Here is a 14,856-nt window from a genome sequence, read left to right as displayed (position 1 = left end):
CCTGAGCCAGAGGCGCCACCGACTGTCGGCCAGCTCGGCCAGCCGCCTCCAGCCCCGGCCATCTGGCGCGCGGTCCAAGGTCTCCCCGAGCCTCCGCAGCAGCGGCTCCCCAAGGCGGAGGAGGGTCACGCTGGCCAGGGAGGCTAGCGACTGACCCGAGGGCGCGCCCGGAGGCGGCTGCAGGGCCGGGGATGGCGAGGCCTGCAGCGGCTCCCCCCTCAGCAACATGGCCAGCGCGGGCGGCGGCTCCGGCGCCCTTCCGCTAGCCCCTAGGCTCGCCTTGGAGTCCTGACACAGCGGCGGAAGGAGAATTCGGGCAGCGCAGCGCAGCCCTCGCAGGAGGAAGCCCTGCTCCCCGCCCCGGGAGACAGGTTCTCCCGGGCACCCGCCCGGCGGGCTGAGGGGCGGGGCCTCTGCTGCGCGCGTGCGTGCGACCGCGCCTCCCCGCCCTCCCCCACAGTCTTCGGCCCTGCGCGGCGCCTGCAGCGAACCTTTGGAGAGCGACAGCGCGGGTGGCTACTGCTGCAGGAGGAAGCTGTGTAGGAACTGCGCCTCGGCCGCTCCTCCCCGGCGAGGAAGCCTGCGGCCTTGGGGCTTCCCGAGGCCGTGGGAGGAGGCTTGCCTCATGCCGGGGAGGGGAGCACTCGACTCCCAGACTCCGGCCCCCACGCGCTTGTTCCCGAGCCTCGCTGGCCAGACTTGGGGACTTGCGTGTGTCAGGCTACGCCACCAGCTCCTGCGTTGGGCAACCTCAGTGGACGCTTCCTTTTTGGGGGTTTAGATGTGTATGGCGTTGCCAAAGGAAAGAAGTAGTGCTGGAGCTTCCTATACTTGACAGAAATCGTCCGAAATGTCCGCCTACACTTTAATTTTAAAAACCTGTTAGTGAGGTACTGCTCCATACAGGCTCCCCACATTCCAGCATAATCAGTCATTAAACTTTTTCACTCCTGTATGAGTTCAGACTTCAGAATGCAGTATAATGGTAAAGAGCATGACTTTTGGATCCAGATATATCTCCTGGGTGCAGGTTTTTATGACTTTGAATAGGTTACTTAACTTCTGTGCCTCCTCTGTAAAATGGGACTGAAATATAGTTTATGTAGGTTTCTGCTAGTGAAAGAATTTGATGTATATAAAGCACTTAGCTCAGTGCCCGGCACATAGTACACAATAAATGTAAACGCCTACTCTTAACAATACAAATGCTGTTTCACGTTCTGTTTGACTTGGCAAGTCTCTTCCAATCACTTTTAGTGCTTTCCTGTTTTGTCCTTCATCACTGGACAAATATTTTCTCAGAGTCATTACCTTCATATGCCAGTTGGGGAAGTTAAGTCTTCTAGTCTTTATTAGAATCCTACCTTTGAATTTAAATTCAGTAGACTTCTTTTCTAAACCTACCTTGTACAGGGTGTTACTTAAGCAGCTCTTCATATGTGAGTATGGACTAAAATGGGTAGCTGTGTTATATTTATTTACCCTCTAAGTATCCTTGTCAATCTGATCCAGTGTTCTTTTTTGCTCAATACAGCTCAAGGGGGCACTACATTGACTCTCCTTCCCATTCCCCTACTTCCTAAGTGAGGGCATCCTTCATTTCACCCTGTTCCCAACTCTGTTTTCTACCTAGTCATCTTATAGCCTATCCAGTCACCCTACTTATCACCCTCCATCCTGTACTCTGGATTGACATTACATTTTTATGACTGGTCTTTTTCTTTTTCTTTTTTATACCAGGGATTGAGCCCAGGATGCTTAACCACTAAGCCACATCTCCAGCCCTTTTTATAATTTATTTATTTGGTACCAGGGATTGAACTCAGGGGCACTTGACCTCTGAGCCATATCCCCAGCCCTATTCTGTATTTTATTTAGAGTCGGGGTCTCATTGAGTTTCTTAAAGCCTTGCTTTTTGCTGAGGCTGGCTTTGAACTCACAATCCTCCTGCCTCAGCCTTCTGAGCTGCTGGGATTACAAGTATGTGCCACCACATCTGGCTTTATATTTTATTTTGAGATAGAGTCTCACCACGTTGCTCAGGACCTTGATAGATTGCTGAGGCTGGCTTTGAACTCAAAATTCTGCATCAGCCTCCTGAGTGGAGGATTACAGGCGTGCACCACCATGCCTGGCTGCTTACTGGTCTTTTTCTGCTCTCAATCAAATGTTAATATTTCTGCTACATAATTTTCATTTATGTTCTGGTGCATAATGGTATAGTAGGAAATACATGATCTTTAATTCAAATCTTGATACTGCCACTTATCGTGGTGTGACCTTAGATGAGTTACTTAAACTCTCTAAGCTTAAAGTTTTATGTCTGTAAAAAGCAGATGATAATAGTACCCCAGCATATAGTGTTGGGGAAAAGCAGGGCAGTATATATAGCCACACTTTGCTTATGGTTGGGGATATGTTCTGAGAAATGCATTGTTAGGTGATTTCATCATTACGTGAGCATCAGAGTGTTCTGGATGGGCTGGATGTGACATGACTGGGCAATATAATCTTATGGGAACCACATTGGTATATGGTATATTGACCAACATTTTGTAATGTGGCATATGCCTACATCAGTACTCTAAAAATTTCACATTAATTCTGGAAACAATATAATCAGTAATTCAGCTTCCTTTTCCTGTCAATTATGTATATATAAAGACAGGAGAAAAGTTGAGAGTATGGATCTGATTTTTAAGTGTCCCTTAGAAGTTCATGCATATAGATAATATCCTTGGGAGTTCTTTTTCATTTAGTTGAAAGTGATATAGATCTTTATAAATCCAGACAATTTGCAGGAAGCTCATGGTTTCATTCTGTGGAACTTTACTGATGTAATCTTCAAAACACTCAACAGATGTGGAAGTTGACTCATAGTTTTTTTTTTCCCTTTATACAATATGACTGTAGATGGTCTCCAACTAAAAATGGCAGAATGATATATAGTATAGAATACCTGTGGGTCCTTGGATCTGTTTACAACTGAGAAAAGGAAACAGGAGTTATGTGATTAAATAATGTTCACTGTCTCCCATCTCTTATGCCATGCCTGGAACCCTTGGTGACCTCTCTGACTCAGCTCCTGTATTGGGGCCACTTGGGCAGCCCTCAGACAAGACTTGCCTTGCCATATGCCCTGTAGCCTGTTCTTGCTAACATTTCTGAAAGGATTAGGGGAATTTCCTCAACTCAATTTGAACTTTGGAATAGAGGCCAAGAGTCACACTAGTATTCCACACCCTACTTTAAGGATGAATCATCCAGACCAAGAATGATACGTACTACTAACAGTTTTCTACAAGTCAGTTTCTATTTCACTGAGTTGTTAAACAGCCTAGTCAAACACAACGCAAGGGAAAGATCAGCAGGTCTTCTGACCAAATGAGCTGGTCAAGATGCCCAGTATATTTCAGCCTTCTAGCAGTGTTTTGTTTGAGTACAATGTTGACAAAATCCAAGGACAGGGAGTGGAGAGTACTCTGCTGATGGCAAAGGAAGTGTAAAAATGCTGAGGAGGGTCCTTCCGTCCACATGAGCAGATGAGAATAGATGCTTGGAGAGAAGGACTGGAAAGAAGAGCTATGTAATGATCACAAAACATCATGGCAAGTTGGTGACCTGCAGTTGGTTCATGAGAGCTGGCAACACACATGAGAAAAGGGCAAGGACCAAAACCAAGAAGGCAGTGAAGATCCGATTGGGTCAGGCCAAAGGACCAGGTTTTTACCTTATAGGTCTGTGCCTTCCAGAGGATCATTTGTGCCTCTTTGGTGATACAATATACTTTGGAATAGCACATGGATGTTTTTGTCTTCATAGTTATACACTTATTTAATACAGAAAAGAAAAAAAATCTGCCAAAGTTGCCATTTCTCTGATAGTATTGATTAGGATGAGGCCAACTTTAAGTTAAAATGTGATTTCATTTAAAGGAAAAGGAATCTATTAAATTTCCAAGACTATAGGTGAAACGTGAATATGTCAAAACTTAGCAGGTAAATATTTAAAGTTTGAGAAATTCTGCTTTAAGTAAGTGATGGGGAGTAATGGAAAATTTTTAAAACTCACTTTGGCAGCATTGTAGGGAGGGACAAGTCTGGAGATTCAAGAAGTATTACAATATAGTATAGATGAGAAATAAGGGCCTCTGCCAAGAGTCTTGATTCTGGGCATGAAAAGAGGGGACAGAGTGAAGAAATGTTTGGGGTTACTTTTTGCCAGTCCAGGGTAGTATTAAGCTGTATGAATCACTATGCTTTAGAGAATGTTTAGTTTAAACTTTCATAGCTTGTTTTAGCCAGCAGGAAATGAAACAAAACATTTCTAGTGTGTGGAATGTTGTAAAAGTACAATAGAGAGGGCAAAGGTATTAGAAGGTCCTGTCCTGTTGTTTTCCATTTTATTTATTAACTTCCTTTTTTTCCATGCTGGAGATTGAATCTAGGGCCTCACACATGTTAGGCAAGTTATCTACCATAGTGCTACACTCCAGCCCTAGCCCTGTTGTTGAATGAAGAAACTAGGAAAGGTAGAGAAGATGAATTATTCCCAAGAGGAGAATTGTGTATATATGTATCATCAGCAGGTTCTGTGTGATAATAAGATTGAATACAGTGGGATTTAAATAACTGGTTATTCATAAGTATTTAATAAGTAATCAGCAAATGCTTCCTGTAGGCAGAGTTTAGAGTTGGATCTTGAAGACAGGGATGAAAATGTTCCATGTGGGGAAATAAAGGCCAGAGGGATGAAGGTGGACTTCAGCATTCAAGGGTTGGAATATACATTGTCTTGGAGAGGGAAGTGCATAGTAAAGGGAAATGAGAGCCGTGAAGGGCTGTGGTTGACAGCAGGTTTTGGATACCAAGAGGAGTGAGTAGGGTTTGAAGAGCCAGGCATACAATGGAGCACTGGAGTCAGAAGCAGCTACTTCTCTGGCTCTAGGGCAACATTTGCTAGGGATTCTTTAGGTTTTAGTGCCTTTACTACTTGAAATCAGCTGTGACATTACTAGTTCCTCAGTATGCTCAGGGGATTGATTCCAGGCTACCCTTCCCCACAGCTACCAAAATCCTCAGGTGCTCAAGTCCCTTATACAAAGTGGTGTATTTGCTTATATACTATGCAAATACATAGGTATATTTGTATATATCCGATGTACATCCTCCTGTGTACATAATAATCTCTAGGTTTACTTATGATACCACATATTAATGCTGTGTAAATATTTGTTACACTGTATTATTTAGAGAAGCATGACAAGAAAAAAGACATACATGTTCAGAACAGATGCAAGTTTTTCCCAAATATTTTCAATCCTTGATTGGTAGAATCAGTGAATGTGGAACCTACATATAAGGAAAGCTGACTGTCCAGCATTTCTCCAAACATATCTGCTTATTGGGCCTAGTTTTACCAAACATATCCCAAAACTAGTGTTCTAGAGATATCCACAAGAACCTAGAACCATTCTAGAACCACCCAGATCTGAAGACACACAGCTGCTACATCTCCTCTCAACTGAGTGTCCAGGGAGCACTGAAGTGCCACTGCTCCTCCTGCCCCACTCAATGACCACAGTGGATGACCTGGAACACTGTCCTTATCCTCACATTCAGTAGTGATTATCCAAATTCAAACACGTTTTCAAAAATGATAAAACAAGACTCCTCTACCCCCCCAAAAAGAGAGAGATTAATTTATTTGAGAATGGCAAGTCTTGAGGCCTTCACTCATTATTCCTTAGACCTGTTGTCCACATTTTCTTTCTCAAAGTTCACTGTGGGATTTCTGTTTTTACCCATGTTATGCATATATACATTCTTATGGACTTGTAACCTGTATACATTGAGGTCTGGGATTAAAAACTACAGGGAACCTACATGTATTTTCATCTCCCGCCATCTTTCTCTGTCTTCGCATCCAGAATCCCAGTTGATTTCTTCATGGAAACAGAACCTGCAAATTCAGAGAAATAGTCCAATCTGCAGAAAGGGTAACAAAGCATTTTAAAAGGTAGTTGATATTTCAGAATAGACACCTGTTGGGGAGGAAGGACATATAATTGTGTAGTAAAGTTTCCTTGCAGTTCATTTTTTAGGTACACATTTTTGTGCCTGATAGAAAGGAATAATTTAGCAATGCTTTATGAGATGGAAGACATGCACAGGAGCAACATCCCTCCAAGAATATTACCATCTTATTTTTCCTCTTTAAAATAACTTATCTGAGCATGAGTTTTATGACATGAGCAATATTAGGCATTATGATAGAATTGCCATTATAATAGGAAAAATATTGAATTTGATTGAATTTGTTATCCACAAAAGAAAATGTCAGACATTTGGATACTTAAATTACCAGAAGAGATACATTTCAACTGTAGGTAGGAATTATAATTGAGGTGTTATTTCTATTGAAAATTAGATACTTTCTTGGGTTTTCCACAGGGTAATAACCACATTAGTCCACACAACAGGTTTTTGAATTTATGACAACAACAAATGCAGTAGGTTACAGTGCAAATGGAATCTCTGAAGAAATTATTTCAACAATGAATTCATTCTTTAGTACCAACTACCAATCAGTATACTCACTTTAGTTGTAAGAGTGATGCTGCCCATACTAATGATTTTCTTTTTTTGATTCTTTTTTTATTATTAGTTGTTCAAAACATTACAAAGTTCTTGAAATATCATATTTCATACATTTGATTAAAGCAGATTATGAACTCCCATTTTTACCCCATATACATATTGCAGATTCAACTTGGCTACAAATTAGAATCAAATGAGGGAGCATGGTGGCACATACCTATAATCCTAGTTCCTTGGGAAGCTGAGGCAGGAGGGCCACAAGTTCAAAGCCAGCCTCAGCAACTTAGTGGAGCCCTAAACAATTTATTAAGACCATAGATCTATTTTTAATAAAAAATTGAAAAAAAAGGGATGGGGATGTGGGTTAGTGGTTAATCACCTTTAGGTTTAATCCCTAGTACCACCTCCTCCAAAAAAGGAGAATCACATGAGGGTATGTTAGTTCCTCAAAAAATTAAACATGGAATTGGCATACAATCCAACAATTCCTCTGCTAGGTATAAATCCCAAAGAATAGAAAACAGAGACTTGGATCCTGCTTAGGGTAAACATATCCCTCATGTATATGTTTAGAGTTGTATATTCATAAAAGCCAAAAGATGAAAACAATTCAAACATCCAGCTACTGATGAGTGGATAAACAAAAGGTGGTGCATATACACTATTGGAATGTTAGTTAGCCTTAAATAAGAATGACATCCTGACACATGCTATATCATGAGTGAACATAGGGGGCTTTGTGCTAAGTGAAATAAGCCAGATGGAAAAAAAACAAATATTGTATGATTTCACTTATGTGAAGTATGTGGAGTAGTTACATTCACAGAGACAGAAAATAGAATGGTGGTTTCTAGGGGATGCAGGAGGAGAGAATGGAGGAGGACTTATTGTTTATTGGGTACAAAATTTCTGTTTGTGATGATAAAGAAGTTCTGGGAATGGGTAGTGGTGATTTTTGCACAAAATCATGAATTTACTTAATGCTACTGACTTAGATACAAAAATGGTAAGTTTTATGTTATACTGTTTCTCTCTCTCTCTCTCTCTCTCTCTCTCTCTCTCTCTCTCTCTCTCTCACACACACACACACACACACACACACACACACACACCCAAACACACCAATCATCTGAAGAACCCTGAAACAGTACTCCATACCTGGGCCTCAATCCCCAGAGACTTAATTGGTCTGGGGAGGGATGTTTTTAAAAGCTTCTTTGGTATCTAAGATGAAGGCTGGCCTAAGAAGAGATGCATAATCTCCAGGGCAGTGGTGTTCAGTCTTGACTTGGAAATTTTAAAGTATACCAATGTCTGGATTTTATATGGTCCTGGGTCAACAGTGTCACTATCTTTGGGGAACTTTTAGAAATGCAGATTCTCAGTCCCCAACTCAGACTGTTTGAATCAGAACATCTGGGGACAGACCCAACAGTATGTGGCTTCACAAGCCCTGTAGGTTATTCTGAGCTTACTAGTGCTCCCCCAACACCTCAGCTTCAAAATATCTTGGGGCAGTAACTTCTCTTAGGAGGCTTTCAGTCACAGAGAGAATTACTTCCTGTGTTATGTCTAAATTTATCTCCCTGAAGCTTTGAAGAGGAGGGCATAGTCTTCAAAAGTATAGGCACTTTTCTCACGTTCCTTTGTAGGTATCAGCAGAAAAGGAACCAAGCTGAAGGAGGAGATGAAGGCAGAACTGGCGCTGGGCAGGAATGTGGGGAAAACAGGGCTGATTTTTGCCACTTCTTTCCAACCATTGCTTGATAACTGGATACCTCAAGATCCACTCCAAAGAGGAGCATGGCATAGTCTGGCATGAGTCATGGGTACTTAAGATTAATAACACTAGTCAAAGGACTTGGGGTGAAACTTTGGAGCTATGTAGAGGAGATGATGAGAATCTCACATAATGGATGACATTACTTCAGAAATTGTCTGAATAAAGCAATATAGAATAGAGAAGGGCAGAGCCTTCTGGGTGCTGAGCACAGAGAGGGAAACATATGGCCCCAGGTGACTGGTTGTGACTTAGAATGTGATGTTTATTTCAAGGAATTCAGGGAGAATTTCATTTTAGCATCCCATTATTTGTATCTTCTGTTATGGTTTGGACCTTAAATGTCTTTCCAAACTCATATGTTGAAGGCTTGATTCCCAGTGCAGCAATGTCCCTTGGGGAGGTGATTTGATCATGCTGGCTCTGACTTCATGAATGGATAAATCTGGTAATGGACTATCAGGAGCTGGTAGAAGCTTTAGGAGCTGGGGTCTAGTTGGAGGAAGTAGGTCATTGGGGGCATGCTCTTGAAGGGTATATTTTGTCTCCAACCCCTTACCCTTTCTCTGTGTGTGTCTCTCTCTCTACCCGACCCCTTCCCAGCCATCATGCAGTGAACATCTTTGCTTTACCATATGTTCCCCGCCATGATGTTCTGCCTTGTCATAGGCCCAGAAACAAAGCCAAGTGACCAAGGACCAATCCTCTGAAGCTGTGAGCCAAACTAAATCTTTCCTCCTTACAAGTTGATTATCTCAAGTATTTTGCTCTAGTGACAGAAAGCTGACTAATACATCTTTCTTAAATTGGCATTTCCCTAGGGTCATTGATACACTACCTAGTAAATTTTAAAGCTCACACATCTTTACTACATATAACATTATTCTAGGAAGAACTACTACCTTCTTCCCATGAGAAGCATATTCCTTTGTGCTACCTTCACTTCCTGACATCAAGCCAGTGCCTAGCTGGGCATGGTGGTGCATGTGTAATCCCAGCTGCTCTGGAGACTAAAGCAGGAGGGTCCTTTGAGTTCAGGAGTTTGAGATCAGCAAACAAACACCACCAAGCAAATGCCTGAACCTTTCTTCACATGTTTTAATCCTATGTGTTAAGAAAAATTGGGGTTTTGGGGTTTGTTTTTTTTTTGGTGGTCTTCGGTATAAAACTCAGGGCTTTGTGCATGCTAGGCAAGTGCTCTACCAATGAGCTATGTTCTTTAGTGCTAAATTTGCATTTTGTGTAGAACTTTTGATAAAGAATTTTATCACTATAAATAATTTATGTCCCCTAATTTGCATAATATTAATCAATTATGTCTTCCTTTCTCTGGGTACCATGTTATTATTTACTTTGTGTATTGTTTGTGCATTTTGATTTTCCAATCTTTATTACAGATTCCATGATGTATTATTGCCAGTTTGATAGCTTCTAGTTCAGTGATCACCTGCAACACCAGTTTGATTGATGGTCACTCAGTTTCATCTTCAGTGAATACAGCCCAGTATTTATTCTGGTGACTTAAAAAACTGAGTTTTCAACACCTCTTTTTAATTGAATGCTTCAAAATTATTTGCTTCAAAAGATACTTGGACAAGACTATTTCTAGAATAGAGAGCAAAGACCAAAGCAAAGAAAGTGTGCCCATACTGACTCTCTTCTTCCTGAATGCACATTAGCTCTTCATTAATCTACACAGACGGCAGCAACATGGACTATGCTTTGGTTGTAAATTTTTGGTTTCACCTTGTTAGGTCTCCTCCCTTTGTGGTTAGCCACTTGGGAGGGGATTTCCGGAGATTCAGGCTCTACAGATGGTTTCCCAAAATATTTTGCATTGTTTTGGGTGACAGAGTGGGTTGCCTACCCCATGATACCTAGGTCTTGGAGAGCTAATATGATTTATAAAGCATAATCACATGATCATAATTTATCCCACTGGTGAAGGAGGGAGTCTCTGTCAAAACGTGTTCTTTCATAAGAAAACTTTAAAAAAATTTTTTAATTGTGGTCAAATATAAACAACATAAAATTGGCCACTTAAACATTTTTAAGTGTATGATTCAGTGGTATTAAGTTCACAACATTCTAAAACTTACCACTATCCATTCCTAAAACTTTTTTCATCATCCCATACAAAAACCCTGGTCCCATTAAACGATACCTCCCTATTGTCCCTCTGTCCAGTCTCTAGTAATTTCAATTCTACTTTCTATCTCTATGAATTTGACCATTCAGAGGGCCTTATAATTGAAATCACACAACATTTGTCTTTTGTATCTGGCCTATTCCCATAGCACAAAGATTTCTAGGTTCATCCATGTTGTAGCATGTATCAGAATGTCATTACTTTTTAAGACCAAATAATATTCCATTGTGCATGTGTGTGTATGTATAATCAAACCAAAACACAAATTCCAAGCTTATAAAATAGTTTTTTAATCCATTCATTCATTGATGGGCATTTGAGATATTTCTATCTTTTGGCTTTTGTGAATATGCTGTATTGTGTACAAGGGTCTTTGGGATATATACCTAGCACTTGAATTATTGAATTGTATGGTAATTCTGTTTAACTCTTAGAGGGACTGAAGAAGGACAACTTTTGAAGTATATGTTTTCTTCAATGACCACCAGTTGACTTCCCAGGCTCCAAATGTGATATGAAAGAATATTTCAGAATATGCTGTTGCCATTTAGAATCATGGAGTTTGGGCCTGTCAACTGCCCTAGAAGCTGGTTTGGTGTTCCTGACAAAGAGCATGTTGAGGAAGGCAGTTCAGTCTAGGGTATCTTATCTGGAGCCCATGATATTTCTATACAGAAAAATCCAGGTCTTTCCCCAGGAGGATACTGATTTTTAGGGCAACTCCAAAGGTAAGACTGCATCCTGAATGAAGCAAACTGGAGCTTTTACAGAACTGGACTAATCCTAGCATTGATTCAGGTAAGACTAACACTTTTATTTCCTAAACTGTCTAATCATATTCATCCACGTTCTGACAAGTTCATTGCTACATTCTATTTTACTCCGTTTCTACTGCTGCAATCTGGTCTAACTTACCTTCAATTCCCTTGTGATCCCCTTTAGTAGTGTATCTTTGGCATGTACTGTTGTACTTCATTCTGTAGCTAAAATGATTCTTTCGAAATCCTAATCTGATCATATTGCACTAGGATTTTATGGCAGGGGGAACCAAGCAAAATAACTATAAAATTCATATGGAAAAGTAAACAGGAAATAATCAAGAAGTTTTTGAAAAACAAGAGTAAGAAGAAGGGACCAGCCACATCAAAAATCAAAATAGATGACAAAAGCCATAAATACTAAAATGGTTTCTCATCAGTACATAGACAAATCAATGGAAAAGAATACAGAGCTATAAATGAGACTTGAGACCCAAAATAGATTTAATGAATTTAAATTATAATAAAGATGCCATTTTGAATCAGTGGGGATTTTTTTTGGGTGGGGTACTAAGTATTTAATGCAAGGGCAATTTACCACTGAGGTACATCCCCAGCACTTTTTATTTTTTGAGACAGGGTCTCACTAAGTTGCTTAGGGCCATGCTAAATTGCTGAGGCTGGCGTTAAACTTGGAATCCTCCCGTCTCAACCTTCTGAATTGCTGAGATTACAGGCAAGCGCCATTACTCAGCTGGTAGGGAGATTTGATTTTACATAATTAGGTATTGAGAGGATTAGAAAAAAATTTCCTTAATTAATGCATCACACCAAAGAATTCCAAGTATAGGAAATATTTTTGTGTGTGTGTGTGTGTTGCTGGGGATCACAACTCATGACCTTACACATGCTAGGCAAATATGCTACCACTTAGCTAGCTCCCAGCTCCTCTAAATACATGAAACATTTAAATAATATTTTTTTTAAAAAAATAAAAATATGAAAAACAAGAATTCAGGAAAATATCTTTATATTCAGAGTACAAAGAGTGTTTTGAAAATGGAAAGTCTCAAAAGCCTTCAAGAAATGATTCACAAATATTCTACATACAAATTAAGCTTTTTAAAAAATATTATAGGTTAGGTGAAAATGTATGTGACAAATTGGCAAGTATGTTAAGGACAAGGAGTAACATACTTTACTTGTTTTAATATTTATTTTTAGTTGTAGTTGAACAAAATACCTTTATTTTATTAATTTATATGTGGTGCTGAGGATTGAGGCCTTGTACTTGCTAGGTGAGCACTCTACTGCTGAGCCACAACTCCAGCCCAAAGAGTAACATAAAGTACTCTTACAAGTCCATATAAAATCAATTATCAAAGAGAAGATGGGGGGCTGGGGATGTGGCTCAAGAGGTAGTGCGCTCACCTGGCATGCGTGGGGTGCTGGGTTCGATCCTCAGTACCACATAAAAATAAAATAAAGATGTTGTGTCCACTGAAAACTAAAAAAATAAATATTAAAAAATTCTCTCTCTCTCTTAAAAAAAAGAAGAAGATGGGCAAAGAACATGAACAGGCAGTTTGTGGACAAAAATCATTCAAATGGCTTTTGAAAATATACTTAGATTCTTTTTAAAAAACAGAAATGTAAGTAAATAATATGATAATACTAACTCCATTCATCAAATTGGCAAAAAAAAAATTCTGATATATTGTATCAACAAGAGTGTTTGAAATTCAGCATCTCAAATGTTAAGAATTTAAATTAGTATTATTCTTTAAAGGCAATTTAACAATAACTATCAAAATCAAAATGCATTTACTGTTTAACCTAGCAATTGCATTTCTAGGAAATTTTTTCTGAATTTTTTTCTTGCCAGGGGCCTAAGCCATGATAATAGATTATTAAACCTACACTTGAAATAGCATTGTATAGATAAACCTAAGGAAACAGACTTCTCTACCCAGGTTATTAACAGCTTCTTTATATGATGGGTACAAGGCATGTTTGTATATTAAGGAGGGCATCTTCTTACTGTCCCCTGTCCCATTGCTCTGATTTTCATCAATAACAGTGATATCTTCAAATTAACCCTTTGGGTTTTTTGCTTTGAGGTAAACATTGCTTTCTTTGGGCATTCTATTTAAAGTACAAATATTCTCCAAAGTTAAGGCATGAAGTTTATTAAGGCATTAATGTCACAGTCAGTATGAGTTTAATTCAGACAAATATTACCAGCCTACTGTGGGGTGGAAAAAATACTAGGTGAAACTGATAATGCAATTGGTGAAAAGTGGTTGATAGCTGATAAATGTCTGAAAGTAGTGATTCCATTGTGTTGTTCACTAGCTGCTTGCTCTCAGAGAGCTTGTTGAAAATGCAGATTTCTGGCCTTGATAGCACTGAATAAGAATCTCTGGGTACCTAAAATCTGTATTAAACAAGAGTCCCAGGTAATTCTGATGCATACATAGGAAAAGTTCAAAACTAACTGGCTTAAAAGTCATTTATTTTATTTTATTTTTTTAAATCAATGTTTTTTTTTAATTTCAATATTTATTTTTCAGTTTTCATACATCTTTGTTTGTATGTGGTGCTGAGGATCGAACCCGGGCCATACACATGCCAGGCGAGTGCGCTACCACTTGAGCCACATCCCCAGCCCCCTTAAAAGTCATTTAAACTTCAAATAAAATCAGATGAAAATGTCTTAGAGCATATATTTTGTTTTTATCTCTACTTTCAAATTTATATTAAAATTGGGGAGTGAGTGGAATTCCACAACATTGCACGGTTAGAGCAGAGGGAAAACTGATGAGAGGGGTGAAGGACAGATAGTTGATCATCAAAGAAAAGTAAATGGCACTAGGTTGCTAACAGCCTCCAGAGGAAGGGAAGGATACCACTTTCCAACACAAGCAATCACCCCCGGAAGGAAACCTAAAATCTATAAAGGGGCAAGACATCCCCACTCCCTTGGGTACCGCTCAGGGCTTGCTCCTGTCTGAAGTCCTTCCCTGCCCCTTCTGTTCTATCCCTTAAATAAAAACTTATTTTCTTGCCTTGGCATTTCTTGGATATTTAATCTTCAACACCAGGGAAACGAGGACCAGATCCTAATTTTCAAGACCCATATTAATGAGATGGGGAGAAGATGGAGTGTAAAGAAAAGGCCTGGGAAATGATGTTTCCAAAATTCCGTCTTTCCTGCTGGGGTTGAGACTGGCCTGCTGAGGCTCCTCAGAATAACTACAATTGATTTTACCTTCCACTTTAATGAGTGCCATTTCATAAATTAGTTTTTTGAGAGTGAATGAGGAATGTACTGCTATGAGAAGACTATATGTTTAAGATCCTGCCATTCATTCACTGATTTGAGCCTGTTCCAGTCAGACACAATGTTAGGAAAGAAAGAGTGAGCAGTGCATCTCATAAAGCTTATAGACTGGCTGGGGAGAGAGGTAACAAGAAAATGAAATCAATATTGACATTTGTTTCAAAACAAGTTTCTATGCTAATGGTAAAAATGGCAAGCTGTCTTTGTTATTTTGTTTTACTGTAGGA

General features: G+C 39.7%; 1 pseudogene; it reads right to left on the bottom strand.

Annotated features, from left to right (window-relative positions):
• The window catches only part of LOC143389069 (mucosa-associated lymphoid tissue lymphoma translocation protein 1-like), a 105,545-nt pseudogene extending 105,317 nt beyond the window's left edge, over positions 1-228 (bottom strand).
• Between the last annotated feature and the right edge of the window lie 14,628 nt (positions 229-14,856).

This window comes from Callospermophilus lateralis, unplaced genomic scaffold, assembly GCF_048772815.1.
Source record: "Callospermophilus lateralis isolate mCalLat2 unplaced genomic scaffold, mCalLat2.hap1 Scaffold_43, whole genome shotgun sequence".
In the NCBI taxonomy this organism is placed as follows: Eukaryota; Metazoa; Chordata; class Mammalia; order Rodentia; family Sciuridae; genus Callospermophilus; species Callospermophilus lateralis.
This window is presented reverse-complemented; position numbering and strand designations above follow the sequence as displayed.